The sequence below is a fragment of the Pleurodeles waltl genome, chromosome 2_2 (genome assembly GCF_031143425.1).
Source record: "Pleurodeles waltl isolate 20211129_DDA chromosome 2_2, aPleWal1.hap1.20221129, whole genome shotgun sequence".
In the NCBI taxonomy this organism is placed as follows: Eukaryota; Metazoa; Chordata; class Amphibia; order Caudata; family Salamandridae; genus Pleurodeles; species Pleurodeles waltl.
In genome coordinates this window covers 190,301,788-190,320,252 of record NC_090439.1, presented here as the reverse complement: position 1 = coordinate 190,320,252, position 18,465 = coordinate 190,301,788, and the positions used below count along the sequence as shown (strand labels likewise).

General features: G+C 42.7%; 1 protein-coding gene and 1 long non-coding RNA gene across 3 annotated transcripts in view; one reads left to right on the top strand and one right to left on the bottom strand.

The window, feature by feature from the left end:
• Positions 1–18,465, bottom strand: part of GABBR2 (gamma-aminobutyric acid type B receptor subunit 2) — a 3,493,747-nt gene that overhangs the window by 2,797,139 nt on the left and 678,143 nt on the right. The window lies entirely within an intron of this gene.
• Positions 1–18,465, top strand: part of LOC138281587 (uncharacterized) — a 531,591-nt gene that overhangs the window by 337,186 nt on the left and 175,940 nt on the right. Inside the window, exon 2 of the long non-coding RNA XR_011200904.1 lies at positions 8,275–8,319. This is a non-coding gene — a long non-coding RNA (uncharacterized lncRNA). The remainder of the gene's footprint in view (positions 1–8,274; positions 8,320–18,465) is intronic.

The following is an 18,465-nucleotide window of genomic DNA, read 5'->3' as shown; positions in this document are numbered from 1 at the left end:
GAGAAAAGATAAACATGGACGGATAGGAGGGTGAGAACGTGCATAAATGGGCAGACAGATGGAGAAATAAAAGAGGCAGGTGTGTAGACAAGGAAACAGGACGTGAAGTTTGGTAATGATCGGCAGACAGGGCTTGGAGGGTGAAACATACGAATGTCGAAATGGCTAGAAATGAACAAAAGACTGGGGGGTCAAAAAGATAGAGGTGGACAGACCACTATATGAACAGGTGAAAGGGATAGAAGAACACAGACGGATTAAAGAGGTAGCGCTTGTGAGATAGGAGTTGATGGCGTTGGAAAAGGCAGATATGAGCAGGCAAAGAGAGAGAGGGGCGAAGCTGTGATAAAGATAGAGATGGGCAGACAAGGCTTCATCGAGAGGCACAGGGCAAGGATGAAATGAGTGTGATGCAACCAGGCATTGACTACTCGAACCGATCAACACCCCTTTTATTGACAGTTCTCGCTTTCTCCTCTGAAAAATTATTGCCCTCTCACTGCTCACATCTTCATTCCCCTCTCCTAAAAAAATCATATGTCAGATCTAGCTAAAAATAAAGTGCCTTTCCCTGGGTGAAGTTGCTATTCGCTGCATATACACACACAAGGGTGTGTACTGAAGGCCCTACTTGAGGACAAGCTGATTCTACACCAGTAATGTATCTGTTTTTCCCAGACGTGGTTTCTCAGGAGCTGTGAATAGCATCAGCTGAATTGAGTGCTATACAACATACTGGACAGTCAGTGCTTAATTTGTGCTTGTTGTTTCCGGTGCTGAGCACCAGCACTTATTTTTGAGGGCCGGGGCTTGCTCTTCTGCCTCAAGCATTTGCTCCGAACAAAAGGCACATACAGGAAAGACGAATGAAGGGAAAAACGAAAAAGAGTCACAAAGGGAGAAAGCAGAAAGCTGAAAGGGTGAGCTGAAGGGGCAAGCAGTAACTTTCTGTGGATTAAAGAGGCCCGAGATGGCTTCAGGATTGCTGTCTCAGTATTACGTGTTCCCGCATTTAATTGCAGCAGCCGCGTGTTTAAAAGGAGGGCTCTGGGCACCGGCACCTTTTTATTTACAAATTAAGCACTGTGGACAGTAACACATAGAAACACATAAAAAGTAATTATGTAATGCTTACTTACTCTCCTTTTGTGCCCTATTCATTACCATTGGAATTGCTTCTTGCTGCACATGAACATGGATGGGCAGGATTCCAGTGAGGGACAGCGCCTAGGTTTGCACCACACATTCTAAATTAAGTGGAAGTCCATTCAGAATTTCAGATTCAGAATATTGGTAGTCATTGATGGATACCCAGGCTGCGGAGGACGCTAGAACTGGCTACGAGATAGGGGATAAGTAACCCATACGCTTTACATTGGCTGGAGTTGTGCTTTGACTTCAGAAATGCCAACCATTGATTCCGCACTTTGAAGAAGGCACACATGGCACACACAAGCAGTTTGCTTGGACCTCAGAAAACTCTATGGAAGAGCACTGTTGATCATTTGGTTACTTATCCCCTATTTCATTACCAGTTGTAGCATCCTACGAAGTCTGGGTACCCACCAATGACTGCACCACACACAGAGCTATGTATTACACATCTTTATTATTCACTGACTAACCACAAACTCAAACTTCTAACCCTGCATTCACTACTTTCTAAAACTTACGTCATCATTGTACTGAGCCTTTCAGGATTCAAAAAGGTTCCATCATACATGCTCACAAGACACGACAATATGGTGACAAGATCTTAACTTAAGTAAAAAAAATAAAAAAAAGAAATTCACTGAAAAAATCATAGATTAAAATTAAGCTATAGATAGGTGACTAAATGCGACATGAACTAATATTTAAAAAACAAACATCACTGAACTTTTCCAATTAATCATTTAGTTAAATAACTAGAATTTGCACACCCACCATGCGCTGCTTATGACCTCACATATTACTTCACCCACCACAACATGTAAAATTACATCATTCATAACATCAGTGATGACCTAAAAAAGTGTGGCAAAGCGCTGTAGATGCTGTGGACTAGACATAATTCGACAAGATACATTTGTACCCAAATGTCAATGACCAAATAAGTGATAATGGGCTTAACATTTTGCAATATGCAGGACACATAGCATATCTCTGACCTCAATCACATTTTATTTTTCGATTATTTTCCAGTGAATTGCTTGTTTTTTTCTTTTTTTTTTACCACCACCCTGCAGTACCACCAAAAAGCAGAGATAGATGGACTGCTTGGATAGAGACATTTGACGATATCATTAATGCGCTAGAAGAAACAGATAACAAAACAATTATCAAATACCACAAAAATCTTGCTGGTGATGGCGTAGAAAAAGTCATAAAGAAAATGCTGCAAACTAATGAAGTTACATACTGTCAAATCAAAGAAGACTTGAATCTCAAGTTCAATCTAGTGCCAAATGTAGATTCCAAAAGGCTTATTTTCAGGAACGACAAAGAGTTGGTGAAACCATAGAAGAATTTGTTCAGAGACTGGATATGCTCATAAAACAATACAGATTGAATCAGTTTAATGATGAAGAAGCAATATGTCTTAAACTTATTGACGGATGCTTGTCAGATTCATTCAGACAATGAATGCTGAGAGAAACTCTTAGTCTGGATTGAGTTCTAATGGCTGCCAGAGCTGAACAGCATGCTGACATGGGGCCACGAGGTGCCCAAAGTGAGTCAGTCATGAACATGAAAAGTAAGCAGAAACACAAAGCTGAAGGACACAATGTGATGTTTCCACAGAAAAATAAATTATTGTCGTTTCCACATGAAGGTAAATGTACCGCCGTTGGACAGATATGCAAAGACTGTGGTAAAGAGAACCATTTTGTGACGGTTTGCAAAGCAAAAGAAAAAGTGAATGTGTCATGGCAGAACACAAAATGGGCAACCAAATGTTTTAGAAACGATGTTCGATGCGTGCCCACAGTGCCAAGCTGCAACATCATTTGAGACATATCAAAATCAAGCTGGACTGGTGGCATGTGAAGAGAAGTACCAGTCAAGGAAAAGCCGATATGAGAAAGCACTCAAATCATTCAAACATTCTCCAAAGATTACACTGAAAATAAATGGTTGTACAATACCTTTTATCATCGACCAGGTGCATCAATAAATATTATGGTTGAGGAGAAATATAATGAACTATCTTGATTACCATAACTGATGCCATTGAAAACCAAAGTGTAAAAATGGGCTGCATCCGCACCTTCAAAAAGTAAAGGTTAATTCATAGTGACTATGAAGCACAAAAAAACAAAAGTGCAAGTACCCATTCATGGAATTCAAGGTAAAGAGTCAAGTGCCTATCTACTCAGTTTCTGGGACTGATATCAGTGAATTACAATATGAATGCTCATCACAAAATAGTAAGTGAGTTCCCTTTATTATTTTATGGGTTAGGAAAACTATGAAAGTACAGTCGCATATAAATGAGGATGTTCTTCCTGTTGATCAAAGACACAGGAGAATGGCATTTAATTCACCAGAAGATGTTGAAAAGAAACTCGAAACATGAGATCACTGAGCGTTCTACTGGTCCTACGTCGTGGGTTTCTTCCATAGTGGCAGTGCCCAAAGAGGAAAGTGATGGAGTTGTATGTATCTGTGTCACTATGCCTCAAGCGAACAAGGCATTTGAAAGAGAACGACATCCAGCACATCGCTGACATGATGACAAAATTGAACAGTGAAAAAGGTATTTTCTCAGCTTGATTTAAATAAAGGGTATCATCAGTTGAAACGTAAGGAAAATTGTAGGTACATTACAACCTTTTCTACACATATTAGTCTTTGGATACAAAAGCCTTAGGGCCTGATTTAGGGAAAAAAGGTTACTCCATCTCAACGGTGATGGATATCCCATCCTTCAAAATCTAAATACTATAGAAAACAATGGTGTTTAGATTTCAGCGGACGGAATATCCATCACCATTGGGACAGAGTAGCCCCTCCACCAAGATCTAAATCAGGCCCTTAGTTTTCGTGAGTCATCAGCTGACAAGATTTTTCAAGATGTCATTAGACGCATCATACACCTGTTGTAAATGCTTTCAACTATATTGATGATAAATTGGTTTTCAGAGCTACCCAAAAGGAACATGACAAAGCTTTAAGATAAGTGTGTAGTTTACGTGTTGATGCAGGTTTCATGCTAAATGCTGAAATGTGAATTCAATAAGACAAATCTAAAGTTCTTTGGCCGTATCTTTTCTAATGGGGTCAAGACATCTGATCCAGTTAAGGTACAAGCATTGTCAACTGCCAGCCCCCACAATATGTTCCCTTTTTATGTTCATTCCTTGGCATGGCCAGTTACTGTTCAAGATATATGCAAGACTTTGCCGCTGTGAATGCATCAATGAGAGAGTTGACAAAAAATAATTTTTAATTTCTCTGGTCACATGAATGCGAGCAAAGTTTCAAGAGAATTAAACAAGCTATTGAAAATGCTATTCAAATGGCATATTTTGACCCACAGCTGCATACTGAAGTTGTTGCTGATGCTAGCCCTTTTGGATTAGGCGATATCCTTCCACAACACAGTGGACGGCTAAATGCTAGAAGACATACTGTGGCCTATGCAAGAAAAACTTTCTCTGAGGCTGAACATGCTTATTCACAACCAGAAAAGGAAGGTTTAGCAGTGGAGTGGGCTTGTGAACATTTCCATGTGTTCCTGAACGGAAAACCTTAAATGCTTGTGACAGATCATCAAGCATTGCTGACTATTTTTAGCAATCCTAAAGCCATGATGCCTCCACAAAATGAACATTGGGGTCTATGATTGCAAGAGTACAACTACACAATTGTGCAGTGTCCAAGTGCAGAAGGCTGGCCTGATTTATATTGGGTACCAATGGTACTTACACCTTGTGCCAGGTCCAGTTATCCCTTATTAGTAGAGTAGTAGTGTTCTAGCAGCTTAGGCTGATAGAGGTAGCTATAGCAGAGCAGCCAAGGCTGGACTAGGAGACATGCAAAGCTCCTGCTATACCACTTATTTCATTTAGGTACTATATCATAAGAAAGACAATACTCAGAGTTACTAAAAATAAAGGTACTTTATTTTAGTGACAATGTGCCAAAAATATCTCAGAGGAGATACTCCCTTATGAGGTAAGTAAAATACACAAAATATACACAACAGACCAAATCAGGTAAGTAAAACAATCAGAAAGTAGTGCAAACTCTGTAGAATACAATAGGATGCAATAGGCCTAGGGGCAACACAATTAATATTGGAGACAGTTTACCTGTCAAAAGTACAATTTATAAACAGCCTGACCATGTCAGAGACTGTATTAAACAAGAGGTACAGAACATGTTGGATCTTGGAGAGATTGAACCTTCTGAAAGCCCCTGGGCCTGCCCAGTGGTGCTTGTCCCCAAACCTCATGGTAAAGATGGAAAAAAGGAAATGAGGTTTTGTGTGGACTATAGGGGTCTCAATCAAGTAACAAAAACTGATACCCTATACCCAGGGCAGATGCGCTGATAGATACACTGGCTTCTGCCAAGTGTTTAAGCACTTTTGATTTAACTGCAGGGTTTTGGCAGATTAAATTATCAGAAGATGCTAAACCAAAGACAGCATTTTCAACCATTGGAGGGCACCATCAGTTCACTGTTATGCCCTTTGGATTGAAGAATGCACCTGTCACTTTTCAAAGGTTGGTGAACACAGTCATCCAAGGAGTGGAAGCCTTTAGTGCAACATATCTAGACGATATTGCTCTCTTTAGCTCCATTTGGGATGATCACCTGGTCCACCTGTGGAAAGTTTTGGAGGCCCCGCAAAAGGCAGGCCTCACTTTGAAGGCCTCAAAGTGCCAGATAGGGCAGGGGCAAGTGGTCTATCTGGGCCACCTGGTAGGTGGGGAACAGACTGCACCACTGCAGGGGAAGATCCAAACCATTATGGAATGGGCTCCCCCTACAACTCAAACCCAAGTGAGAGCCTTCCTAGGCCTCACAGGGTACTACAGGAGGTTCATAAAGAAATATGTCAGTATAACTGCCCCTCTTAATGACCTCACATCAAAGAAGATGTCTAAAAAGGTATTATGGACAGCTAGCGGTCAAAAGGCTTTTGATGAGCTCAAATAGGCCATGTGCTCTGTACCTGTCCTAAAAAGCCCTTGTTACTCCAAAAGAATCATAGTTTAAACTGATGCTTCTGAATTAGGGGTAGGGGCAGTTCTAGCACAGCTTAACACTGAGGGCCAGGATCAACCTGTTGCTTTTATCAGCAGGAGGATGACCCCTAGAGAAAAGCGTTGGTCTGCCATAGAGAGGGAGGCCTTTGCTGTGGTATGGGCCTTGAAATAGTTGAGACCATACCTCTTTGGTACTCACTTTACTGTTCAGACAGACCACAAACCTCTATTATGGCTTAAACAAATGAAAGGTGAAAACCCTAAATTGTTGAGGTGGTTCATCTCCCTACATGGAATGGACTATACAGTGGAACATAGACCTGGGAGTACCCACTCCAGTGCAGATAGACTCTCCAGATATTTCCACTTAGACAATGAAGACTCATCTGGGCAAGGCTAGCCTTATTGTCCCTCATTAGGGGGGACGGGGTTGTGTAGGAAAGTACCATCTTGCCTGGCATGTTTCCCCACTTTTTGTATGTATGTAAGTTTTTTTTGGCCTGTCTCACTAGGATCCTGCTAGCCAGGACCCCAGTGCTCATAGTTTGTGGCCTGAATGTGTATATCTGTGTAGTGACTAACTGCATCTGCCTCCTGATAGGTGCTTACCTGACTAGCCAATCCTCCTCTGAGGGCTATTTAGGGTCTCCCCAGTGGTCTTTTTCCTCAGATAACGACTTGCAAGAATTCACCAGAGTTCCTCTGCACCTCTCTCTTCGACTTCTGCCAAGGATCGACCGCTGACTGCTCCAGGATGCCTGCAAAACTGCAACAAAGTAGCCAGAAGACTACCAGCGACATGGTAGCGCCTAATCCTGCCAGCCTTCTCTACTGTTTCCTGGTGGAGCATGCTCTGGGGGCTGCCTGCCTTCACCCTGCACTGGAAGCCACATAGAAATCTCCTGTGGGTCGACGGAATCTTCCCCCGCTTCAGCAGGCACCAAACTTCAGCTTCACCAGTACTCTGGGACCTCTCTCATCCTGACGAGCATGGCCACTGGAACACAGGTGGGTGACCCAAGAGACCCAGACTGTCCAGTGGTCCAACTGTCCAAATTTGGAGGAGGTATGTCCTTGCCTCCCCTCTCCAGACAGTAAACCTGTGCACCGTGTGAACTGCATCTTCAAGGGCTTCTGTGCACATTTCCACAAAATCCTGCATGCACAGCCAAGCCTAGGTCCCCAGCACTCTAACTGCGATGCTCAGCTCCCTGAGTTGATCTCCGGTGGCGTGGGACCTCCTTTTGCAGTGTTGAGACGACCGCAGTGTTCAGACTTCTTGAACCCGTGTTCAAGGACTTCTGCAGGTGCTTCCTGCTTGTGCGTGGGCTCTCTATGTTGCTGAGGGCCCCCTCTGTCTCCTCTCCCAAGTGGCAACATCCTGGTCCTTCCTGGGCCCGGGCAGCACCCTTTTTCTCTAACCGTGACTCTTGCAGCTAGCAAGGCTTGTTTGCGGTATTTTACCAAGAAAACAACTCTACATCCTCCGCACGCCGTGGGACATCTTCTGCACACAGGAAAAGTTCCTAGCACCTTTCCTTGTTGCAGAATTTTCAGCTTCTTCCATTCGGAGGCAGACATTTTGCACCTTCATCCGGGGTTTAGTGGGCTCCTGCCCCGCCCCCGGACACTTTTGCGACTCTTGGACTTGGTCCCCTTCCTTTGCAGGTCTTCAGGTCCAGGATTATGTTTTCAGTGCTTTGCAGTCTGTTGTGGTCTTTGCAAAATCCCTTATCACAACTTTAGTGTGTTTCTGGGGAAATAGCAGTACTTTACTCCTACTTTCCAGGGTCTTGGGGTGGGGTATCTTGGACACCCTTAGTGTTTTCTTACACTCCCAGCAACCCTCTACACACTACACTAGCCTACGGGTCCATTTGTGGTTTGCATTCCACTTTCTTAGTATATGGTTTGTGTTGTCCTGTAGCAGGGCGGCGCAATGAGGACACGTAGTAAGTGGTCGAATGATAAGGTGACTTTTTATTGCAGTTAAAGGTATGGTCCACGTGGTTCTATTTTCCCCATATATACGATGACTGTCTCTTTAATTCTTCTCCTCGTCTTCTCGTTTCAGGGCTCCCAGGAGGCGCATGTGGGAACAAGAGCGACAAAAAGACTGGTAAGTAGTCTATCCTTTGCTATGGTTTTGTTTTTCCTATTTGATGTTCTTCCCCCCCCTTGTTCTTTGTCTCCTCTCTGAATCTCTGTCTGGCTCTCCTTTGCCTTTTCTATGCCCTATGCTGGCTGCCTCTTCTTCTCTCTCTTCTTTTAATTTTTCTCTTCTTTTGTGCTTTCAGCTTCTTTCTACAGCTGTTCCTTTTCCTCTTTATCTGTTTACCCTGTTCCCCGGTTCTCTTCTTTAGGGTCTGTCTGGGCTCACACTTCTCCCATGTCCAGCTTTATCTAGTGTATTATAGGTCTGGTCTTTAACACTAAGACCGCCTTCTTTCTCTGGTCCTTTTCCCCCTTTTCTGCCTCCTGGTTCAGATTATGTGACCTTCTAATACCTCCGTGTTTCGTACAGATCCCCCTAAACACCCTTCGTCTGTGTCCCCTTTAACTGTGCTGGTGCCATCCCATCACCTCCCTTCCTAAAGAAAACACAAGAAAAATACCGTTCTTACCCTTCTCCCGTACCCCCTTCCCTCCTTTTCACTAAGCGTGGCCGGAGTTCGCGCTGGGCGCCTATCTCGGAGCTGGTGCTGGACTCTGGGTCTCTGTCAGGGACGTCGGATCCACAGCCGTCCGTTGCGTTTTCTTCTTTCCCTTCGTCGACGTCTTTGTTTGTTCTGCTCCTTCTTCGGCTCTCGTCCATCTCCTCCCATTCCTCTGTTCCATCCTCCGTTTTTAACCCAAAAACGGCGCAGAGCCGCTGTCTCTGCCCCTCAGCCCCAAGATGCGAAAGGGCATTGGCCGCCCAGCACTGCACTTCCGGGTCGGGAGTGGCAGTGCTGTTGTCTTCCTCTGAATATGATGGGTCCGTTGGTTGTAGCAACAGCCCGTCACATGCCCCTAGGCCTATTGCATCCTATTGTATTCTATAGTGGTTGCACTACTTTCTGACTGTTTTACTGACCTGATTTGGTTTGTTGTGTATATTTTGTGTATTTTACTTACCTCCTAAGGGAGTATATCCTCTGAGATATTTTTTGGCACACTGTCTCTAAAATAAAGTACCTCTATTTTTAGGAACTCTGAGTATTGTCTTTCTTATGATATAGTACCTATATGATATAAGTGGTATAGTAGGAGCTTTGCATGTCTCCTAGTTCAGACTTGCCTGCTCTGCTATAGCTACCTCTATCAGCCTAAGCTGCTAGAACACTACTACTATACTAATAAGGGATACCTGGACCTGGCACAAGGTGTAAGTACCATTGATACCCACTATAAGTCAGGCCAGCCTACTACACCAAGGAAAGGTCAAAACTCTGCTGACTACTTCTCAAGTGTGTCTATACATTTTCAAGGAACCCCATCTCAGACTGCTGAAGCCCACATAAATTTAACTGTGAAATCAAATTGACCAGTTACCATTTTCTTGGAACAAAATGTCACTGCCATAAGTCAAGATAGTGACTTGTTAAAATTAAAAGACATTATTACACATCAGTCATGAAATCGACATACTAGACCTCTTACCAGTGACAACGAGTATCAAAAGTACAAAAATGCCAAAGATGAACTGTCTGAAACATAAGGAGGAATTATCCTGAGGGAATCAAGAATTATAATTCTGGAGAGTCTGCGACAGCAAGTGATTGAAGTCGTCCCTGAAGGACATTGTGAAATGGTTGCCACTAAATAAGCTCTCTCAGATCGAGTCTGGTTTCCTCATCCCTACGAACGATTTGAAAAAGTGTTGAAAACCTGTCATCTATGTAACTGCCTGTCATCAAAAACTAGTCAACACCCCTTGAACATGTTGAACATGTCAGAGTTGCAAAAGCATGCCTGGGAAAGAATTGCTGTTGACTTTTTCAGTTCACTTGACAGTGGACATCAACCGATGGTGATTGTGGACAATTACTCTTGCTTCCCATTAACTACAAATCTCTTGTCTATCACTCAGGACAGAGTCAGTGAGAGATTATACGGCATCTTTGCAATATGGGGCATTCCTACTATTTTGAAAACTGACAATAGCCCACCTTTCAAATAGCAGAGAATTCAGAGACTTCCTCAATCTGCTTGATGTGAAGCATTAGAAGAGCACACCTCTTTTGCCACAGGCTAACAGCCTTGTTGAACATTTCATGAGTTCATTAAAGAAAGCTGTTCAGGAGTGCTACATTAGGAAAGCTCAACCTCAAGGCTATCTTGAATTTTACTTTACAAGTTTACCATTCGACTCCTCACTCAACCACAGGTGAAAGCCCTGTTCGGGAGAGCCATAATGCCCAAGTTACCTCAGTGAACACCAAATCAAAAACAAATACTGAGACACCTACAACAGACTTGAGTCGTAAAGAGAAAATGAAGGCCTATGCTGATAATCTGCGACATGCAGTGAATATTATCTTCACACAAGGAGATCGATTGCTCATTCATCAGACATGACAATGTAAATCTAATGCTCCTTTTGATGCTGAGTCATTTCACATTGTAACCAGCAAAGGGCACATGATGACTACAACGTCAAGGAATGTCTATCACACAGATTCCTCACACTTCAAACATGTGGCTCAGTGCTTGTTGGGCACTAATGTCAATGTAGAGACTGGCTCAGAGAGGAGAATTGGAGAATCCCATACTGCCATTGCTCCTACATTACTATAGTAGATTGTGATCACTATGATTACTGATTCCCAGTTTCCAAAGGGATGGTCCAGTCAAGTCATCAAAGCACCAAGAAGGCTCATTGAAGAATTATAATGTGCATATGTTGTAAAATAATGTTATTTTTTTTATTTCCAGAGGGGTAGATGTTGTATCTTGTGAATATGTATGATGGAACCTTTTTGGATCCTGGAAGACTCTGTAAAATGATGACATACATTTTAGAACATGGTGAAGTGAATGCAGGTTTAGAATGTTGAGTTTATGGTTACACGCTGAACAATAAAGATGTGTAATACGTAGCTTCATGTGTGGCATAGTCATTGGTGGGTACCCAGGTTGGGGAGGACGCTACACATACCTAACTGTAACATTACTTTAATCTTTGTTTTTTTTCATTGAATTTCTGTTCATGTAACGTATTCCAAATGTAGCATGTTTAACACATTCCTCAGGTGAGGCAATCCCACTGCGCATTGCGTACACCTCCGGCCAGAACTTACTCCAGATCCTCTTCAGGCACCCTACGTGAACCTGTTGTAAAACCCCTTTACCACCTGGGTTGGACACCCTTATTTTAGCATTAGGTTCATAGGCTATGTTTTTAAAACTCACATGCATTTTATGCATTTTCATATATTTTATCATAGCCTGCTTTTTAGGTTGTTGTTTTTATATTTAATCAGCTGGCTCTTTCTAGGAGGACAGAGTTTGTGCTGCATATTTGATCATGTCATTGTACAATGCGCACTCTATGCCCAGCTCAAGACTGTCAAGTACGGTACTTGATATGCTAACTTGTATGGCCAGTCCATGAGCCCAGGAGCCAATCCCAATCCAGTAGACACATCAGTATGTCAGCCCTGTTCCACAAACATTGTAGGGGTTATTATATAAACAACACACAGGCCTAAGAATGGCAGAGGGCATTCCAGTCATGACTGTCCTGGGACTCGTACAGCACTACATAAAGATTTGCTGATCCTGGCACTGGCTCTTCAACTTTGCAGAATTGACATCCAGACAAGACAGACAGACCCATGTCATCCTATTCAGTTACTCCCTTAGATCGGGACAGGCAGAAGTGTTACAACCACTATATCTCAGATCCAGACATAGGGTTCAAACAGAAATCTCTAGGCTTTCTAGAACAATACAAAATGGTGGAGTTGTTTATCTCTTTACACTGGTTGTAATGATGATTACCCTATTATGTTTCATCTGCCTTATTATCACAGCCCATGCGTTTCATAATAGGATGCGATTGCTTCAATATATGCATTGAAATCCAGTTTGCATAGTTTTCTCCCTTGGCATGTGTGAGTCACTGAGTAACTGAGCTAAAAGGGTATGATCTGTTCCCATAACTTCCTTGAGGAGCCAGATTTAGGTTGCCACAAATCACCTTTTTCTTTCTAAGGCTCAGTGAGGCACTGTGAGCTAGCCAGGAGTGAGGCAAACAGCTTCCAAAGTGGTGTGGGACTGACTCTGTCTCTCACACTCAGTGGTGCTGCTGTCCTAAACATGCAGTCTTATTACCATAATAGGAACTGCACAACAACTCTCTTTGAACAGAACCATGAGTTTTGTGAAGAGCAGATTGGACGCAGGGCTTTGCCTCTGGATACCTTGATTTGTTGTGTACCTTTAAAAAAATGTTACATATTTTACTGTTTTTGATTTAAAACTCTTTTAACATTTTAAAACTTGTTTTAACTGTGTCCATGTACTGTATCTTTTAACTTTGCAATTTTAATTTTTTATCTAATGTATGTTTTCATTCCTTATTTTTTTGCACAAACTTTGTGTTCTCTTTTTAGATGATGAAAGAAAATGTATTAGTTGTGAAGCATGTGTGTCCTACAAAAGTAATAGGCTGTAACCTTCATTCAATTACAACCAAGTACCCCATTGTAGCACTTGTCTCACTCAGGGCAGTGAGGCAAAACAATTCAAAGCCTACCCAGGGGAGGTTAACTAGGCTATTACTCCAATCCATGGACACACAAGAAACAAGAGCTAAACATCATTGTCCAATATCTGCTTTTACTTATAAAAAAGAAAATTAGTTTATTCTGTATACTCTACTCAGTACTACACCTTAATTTACAAATGTGTGCATGATGGCAGGTGGAAATACCTAAGGTGACACTTTCCTAACAGTTCGGAACCCTAGCAAGCACTGAACCCTATAACCACAATAATCCCCACCTACACAGTACATAACATGTTGGGCGTAGTATTAAAAGTTATATCTAAAAGCTTTGTAAGGTTGTCAACACAGTAACAAAGCAGAAAGTTGTCATTTTGGACAAATGCATAACCATAAAACTGGTAGGGACGGTACCATCTTACATTCATTATGGCATTTAAAGATTCACTGATACATTAGGATTATCAACAAATCATTTCAAAACGATTCCATGACCTTCACTAAACCATGTTAGTTAACGACTGATTGTTAGGCTTGTGATGGGCAACAATGCATTTCAAGCATTTAACCCTTGAGTGCTATGGAAGAGATGGTTTGTTCTCAGTACCATTGGATCTAGTTGCACTCAGTTTGAGACCAATTCGTCCTTAGCACTTTAGTGGTTACATGACTTTCATTAAGACATGTAATGGTTTACTGTCAATTGTGTTGTTATTGATAAAGTATTTTTATTTCAATTAAATGTGTGATTGGGCCTTTCTTCTACTTTCAATATGCTGCAAGCTCAGCCTTAGGACTCACTAACAAGAGTTCCCACATCTGGTGAAACTTTTAATGGGGGCTCCAGCACTCCTGGCATCTTCACAAACACTTGGTTGACACTGGAGCCCTTGCTGGGGCACAACAAGAAACAAATATGTTAATGCTCCTGTAGCCCCAAGCATGAATATTTTACTAACTCCCTTATGCCACAGGGAACTGCTCTTCTTTTGTAAATGGTGCCCAGTCAGGGCACCCACATCTTTTGATTTCTTTGGGGGCTGCTCAGCCCCTGCTAACTGTCAGTGCATGTGCAACACTGTTGGAGCAACCCAGGCATTCTTCTAGTCCACACTGACCAGGGCCGGAAGGCTTGATGCTCCCCTTCTTCCCCAGACATGGGCACATAACCTAGTTCCTTCTTCAGCTGAGCATGCATAACGAAGCTTAGAATTTCTAGTTTGCTGTTGGTTCCCTCATGAGTGAAAGAACGTATAGGAAGGGGGCTCCACATATGCCCTCTTCCAGCCTCCATTTGCGTTCAAATATTGCACACTGACTCTCAGCCTTGGACCTCCTAGGATGTTCGGTAAGCTAGGTTTGCCCAGTCCTGGACCATCCTCACAAGGACAGAGCTCTTTTTGACATTTGTTTGTCCCTGGAGGGCTGTTGTGGATGCTTTTTAGAGTTCTTTTTTCCTGGTGACTAGGAGAGGTTTCATCAATCTTCATGACCTAGGGGTCAGGGTGTGCCCTTCCTGCCCCCTTAAGAGTCCTTTTTCTTTTTTTCAAAATTAAAGGACTCTGAAGGGGGTATTATGTTTTCCATGTTGCCACAGCATATTCTCCGTGTTGTGGTCAGCAAATCAGGAACTGCCAATCCACTTTGAATAGACCAAACAGAGAAAATACAGACCAACGATCCAGCTAACTCTAACTTTTTACTAGCATTAACCCCTTCAAGACCACTGGAATACCCTATCAAACAGACATTTCTCGATAACAGCGGAACAGATTTACAGCAAATAATAAAAAAGAACATTATTTTAGTAAAGTTTTAACTTTCTGGCAAATTTAGTGTAAGTTTGTACAGCCATTTTTTTCTGAATCAAAAGCAAACTTCCCTATGGGTTTTGAAATGAGAAATCACACTTTGGAGAAATCTTTTTCCCCACTTGACAGATCTGCATGAAATTTCCAAGGCCGATGAACTATTTTAAGGGAGTTTTGTGCAGGTTTGTCAAATGGCAACAATGTAAAGACTCTCAATGTACTGTCTGGGAAGTAATGAATCCCGATCTAATACATGTGAAATAAATGTAGCACCTAAACTTGGGAACCAGCCCCCAGAGTTCCCTCCTACCGTTTTCATAAATTATGCAGCACTTTGAGACTGAAAGGGTATTGTCTTGAGTTATACCTGATGCTCCCTTGTGTCTGGACAAAGCTATACCTCTTGGAAGACCTCTAACTAGAGCAACACTCATGTTAGCAGTTGCTTTTATTCATTCCAAGTTGGCTTGGATAGCATTTGACCAATCCTAACACCGCGCCTGGAGGGGTAAGAGGTTTTTGTTATTTGTCAGCTCACATGGATGGAAATTACTAATCCCATGCTTAAAGATTTTGCTGTAAAAATGGCAAAAATATTTGTCACTCTCTAGCACGGAGTGAATGGCACTGTGCTGATCCTATGCCTAAAAGCTCTGCTAGAGAAACAAACCCTTGAGATGGTGGTGTTGTAGTGTGCTCCATATAAAACAGGTGCTCCCCACCTAAACTTCCGAACTACCCAGAGTTCACTGCTTCCAATTTTACGCATATATATATATATATATATATATTTTCCCCACTTAGCTCTAGCCTCAGATAACAAAGAGAGCGTCACTCTTTATTGTTTAAAGACATCATATACAGACAGACACACACACGCACACACCTTAAATATACTTGCCATGCCTGGCAAAGGCATGCGTGGTTGTTTGATACATCCAGATATGCAAATCTGCTGAGAATGTGTACACCCACAAATTAATTTCGTATGAAAACCTGGACCTAACTATAAAGTGCTGATAGATATATATATCTCCTACCTACTGGTAAAAAAAATATATATATATTATTTTTTTATTATTATTATTATTATATATATAGTTGCATCCCTATTTGAAAAACAAAAACAATGAGACTACAACTACAACAACCTGAATTCCTATCTGAGATTAAAGGGGAGAGTAATTATCACTGCAGTTGTAATCAGACTTGGCTCTGTGATCAAGGCTGTGAGAGCTCAAACATGTTGGTGGAGTATTGAAGCTGATTAAATCTGCTTACGGTCAACAAGAGTGCAGCGTTACTTTGCTTAATTGTGTTCAGGATACTCGTCATATCCTAACTGTTAGACTTGGCATCCTTGGCGTGTTCTCCCCTAACTTTTGCATCTGTTTCCCCAGTTGTTGATGAATGCTGGACTCTGTCTTTTTACTGTTTTTGACACTCTGGGCACTTTAACACTGCTAACTAGTGCTAAAGTGCAGGTGCTCCTGTGTAAAATGTATATTTAGTTGGCTATCCATGATTGGCATATTTGATTTACTAGTAAGTCCCTAGTAGAGTGCACCAGAGGTGCCCAGTGTCTGTAATTCAAATGCTAGTAGTGGGCCTGCAGCACTGGTTGTGCCACACCCATTAGTAGTCCTGTAAACATGGCTCAGACCTGCCACTGCAGTGTTTGTGTGTGCAGTTTTAAACTGCTAATTCGACTTGGCCTCAACCTTCCCTTTTTATACATGTAAGGCACCACTAAGGTATTCCCTAAGTAGCCCCATGGGCAGGGTGCAGTGTATGTTAAAGGTGGGACATGTGCTGATGTAATTTACATGCCAAATTCAGTTTTCACTGTTGCAAGGCCTATCTCTCTCATAGGTTAACATGGGGGCTGCCTTTAAATAATATTAAAATGCAGATTTCCTTTGAGAGCAGATAGAAATATGGAGTCTCTGAGCTCACAATTTAAAAATACATCTTTTAGTGAAGTTTGTTTTTGGATTGTGAGTTTGAAAATGCCACTTTTAGAAAGTAAGCATTTTCTTGCTTAAACCATTGTGTGACTCTGCCTGGGTCAGTTTGACAGTTGAGCTGTTTGCATCTCTCCTCTAGACAGTGACTGGGGTGTAGCCTGCATATCCTAATGAGCCATCTGTGCCAGGAGGGGAGGGAGGAGTGGTCACTAATACCTGAAAGTGCTGTGCCTGCCCTCACACAGTGCATTCTCCAAACCCCTGGTGTGTGTCTGGGGCCGGGCATAGGCAGGATCTGCAAACAAGAGAGACTTTGCTTTGAAGTTTACCAACTTCAAAGGCAGAAAGGGGTATACGTATTAGACACCAAAACCTTGCAAATCAGATTACTTCAAGGATTCAAGAGGAACTTCTGCCTGGAGAAGAGCGGAGGAGAACAGCTGCCCTGGTCTGTGACTGTGCTGTGTTGGGCTATCCTGCAGTTGCTGCTTCTGCCTGTGCAAGGGGACAGAGACTGGACTTTGTTGTGCATTCCTTCTTGGGAGGTATCTCCAAGGGCTTGGAATAGATCTTGCCTCCTGGTTTGAAGCCTCAGGGACAGCAAAGACTTCACCATCCAGATCTGAGTCTGCTTGCTGTGGACTCTAGCTTGCCAGAGGGTGCCATTTAAGTTCCTGGGCCCCTGGAAGTGAATGTCTGGAGAAACACCTGTCTAATGATGCCATGTGACTTCGCAAAGAACACCGCTGCCCAGAACCGTGATGCCACCTGCCCCGAGGCTGTGGACCTCGCAGAAGTGTGACGACCCCGACGATCCTGTAGGCTTTGCGTCACTGCAGCCACTGATCCCACCCGACTTTGCTGACTTCAGAATGTCGTGAGTCGAACATCCGTGACACCCGATGCCCTAGCAGCACCTGCAGCCCTGTCACTTCATCGCGACCCCGTGAGGTCGCCCAGCAGCTTTATGACTTTGCCGGACTTCGTGCCTGCCGGAACCGACGCTGCTTCACCTCCACTACTCTGCAATAAGGACCCGACACCACCATGCAATGCCTCTGCCCTTCTGTCCCGTAGCACTGGAACCGACGCTGCATCGGATCCAGCGATGCCGCTCTCCCCGACTCCGTGCACCAGCCTGTTTTTTACTTGTATACTAAGGTACTGTACCTGGGGGTCGAACAGCTCCGTAAACAGCGCCAGTGGCGTCGCACTGTAGGAAATGACTCTGTCACAATGCCGCTTAATACCAACTTGCAGCATTTGTGCCTCTAGGCACTATTTTTTTGCTTTTAAGTGCCAAATTCATATTTTTAACTGTGTACTGTGGATTTTTGTTGTATTTGGTCTTGTTTATTTAGATAAAATAATAACTATTTTTCTAAACCTGTGTTGTGTCATTTTGCAGTGGTTCAATGTATTACTGTGTGTGTTTGTTCAAATACTTAACACATTATCTCTGCAGTTAAGCCTGCCTGCTCATGCTAAGCTACCAAGGGGGTGAGCGGGGGTTAACTGAGTGTGATTCTCCTTTATCCTGACTAGAGTGAGGGTCCTTGCTTGGGCAGGGGTAACCTGACTGGCCACTAAAGACCCATTTCTGATACTAACACTGGCACTAGTAGTTTGAGCGTGCTGTTTGAGATTGATTTGTTTGAAATCTATCGATCTATCTATCTATCTTACTTACTGGCTGTTTGCATGTTGCGTACATTTAAATATTTTTAATGGTTACTATTACTAATCTGCAAAGTGATCCCCCCCCCAGTGTGAGT